The sequence below is a fragment of the Primulina huaijiensis genome, chromosome 5 (genome assembly GCF_012295235.1).
Source record: "Primulina huaijiensis isolate GDHJ02 chromosome 5, ASM1229523v2, whole genome shotgun sequence".
NCBI classification, from domain to species: Eukaryota; Viridiplantae; Streptophyta; class Magnoliopsida; order Lamiales; family Gesneriaceae; genus Primulina; species Primulina huaijiensis.
In genome coordinates, this window is record NC_133310.1 from 17,262,904 (window position 1) to 17,265,146 (window position 2,243).

Here is a 2,243-nt window from a genome sequence, read left to right on the forward strand (position 1 = left end):
ATAGTGTTATTATGTCTATCACCTTTTTCCACTTATGTGTTTATTAATGAGGTGAGTGTCATCTCATTGGTGGACACAAATGTGGACATGGTTGGTTGATACCCCATGGATGAGCCCAATACCCCTGGTCCATCCCTAGCCCAAATGGAAGACAAGCTCATCAAGGGCCCATGTATTCTCCTATAAATATCAGGTTTGTGTGTTTAGTTGAGAGATTCACTATATTATTTTCAACAGCACCCTTAGCTGCTCTCCTCATATATCCTCAGTCTCTGACTCGAGCGTCGGAAGGGCTACGCCGGGACACCCTCCCGACCCCCTTCTAACGATCTTCTTCATGATTTCAGGCTCAGGGTAATTTCAAAACCTGCGTCTGGACTAGTGACACTTGCTGGAAGTGGACCATAAATTTTCTGTGAGTATCACTTGGCGCCGTTTGTGGGAAGCTTTGAGTTGAGACGTAGAGATGGTACATAAGAGAGGGAGTGGAAGAGCCACCTCAGCATCATCGCGTCCTCGGAGGGGACCCGAACCATCTCATGCTGAGGCAAGACAGGAACAACCGCATTTTGAGACGAGATAGGAACAACCTCGTCAAGAAACAAGAGCCGAGCAGCCCATTCACGAGACAAGGGTCGAGCAAACCCGTCCCAATGAGAATGTGGGGAACTTGACCCTGGAACAGTTGAGCCAATTTATTACACAGACAGTAGACGAGGCCATGAAGAGGAACCAAGAGTCTATGTTTGCTGAAGGACAAGCCAATCGCCAGGAGCGAGAGGAGAATGTTGAGGGTCATCAGAGCAGGGTTGAAGAGACGCAACCCCTCCAGGGTGGGGAGAATCTAGAGATGGAGGAGATGTGGAAGGAGATAAGAATGTTGAGGCAGCAATTGGGAAACAGAGCTCCAGTGTCCAAGAAAGAGAGTCCTTTTTCCCCCGCCATTTTGGAGGAAGGGCTTCCCCCAACTTTTCGACAGTCAAGCGTAGGGGAGTATGACGGGCATACGGACCTCGAAGAACATTTGGGGAGGTTTGAGAACGCATCTTTGTTGCATCAGTATTCAGATGGAGTCAAGTGTAGGATGTTTGTGGGCACGTTGGTGATGTCAGCCCAGCAATGGTTTAACACCTTGCAGCCCAACTCCCTACGATCTTTTGAGGATTTTTCCGTTGCTTTCTAGCACAGATTCGCAAGCAGCAGAAATCACCAAAGAAATTATTTGATCTTGTTTGTGATGAAGCAGCAAGAAACTGAAACTCTGCGAGAATTTACCCGGCGTTTAAACGAAGCAGCGCTGGATATACCAGCTGCTTCCCCTGACATCATGATAAGTGCCTTTACCCAAGGACTGAGAGGAGGGGAGTTTTTTAAATCGTTGGTCAAGAAACCTCCATCAAAATATGATGATTTGTTATTTCGAGCGAAAAAATATGTAAATCTACAAGAGGCCCAGAGGCATAAGAAGATGGAGCAGCGGCATGGGGGAAGTAGAGTTGAGGGAGCAGAAAGAGGAGGTAGAAAGAGAGGTGTGGGTGAGAAGGAGGAGGATAAAGCTAGGGACAGAAGACAATTCGCATCACATGTTCCTCTGGATAGGAGTCGTGACGAGGTGATGGAGGTGAGGGAGCCCGAGGGGAGGTGGGAGAAATCGCGAAGGGTTAAGAGCAGTGCTAGATTGCCTTCGCGGGACAGACGAGAAGGATCCGCATCCGGGAGTCAACCGAGGTCTCGCCCGTCCCCTAGGCGTGGTCAAGGCCCTCCATTAGGGGTGTGCAACGGTCGGTTTGGTTTGGTTTTAATAAACTTCGGTTCGGTTTTTCGGTTTACAGTTTCTCGAATATCTAATCCTAAACCAAACCATTTTAATTCGGTCCGGTTTGGTTTTTTTGTATTGCAGTTTGGTTATTACGGTCGGTTATTACGGTTTGTGTAATAAATTTAGTTATAAATGAAGTTGTACGTTATAAATTTTACACAATCAAATTTGTTTGATTATCTTACAAAAACAAATAATCACTCAATCCACACGGTAAAAGAAATTAAGAAAATAATTTTATCATAAACAAATACCATGCACAATATATAGATTAGAGAGCAGAGAACTACCAAAGCAACACAAGTTTCTTCTTCTCCAATATAGAATTGTGTTGTTGGTTGATTGAAAAGGGAATGTGTGAAGCAAGGCACAAGCACAACAATTCAACAAAGGTGTGCGGCTGACATTTTGAATGTCAAAACCT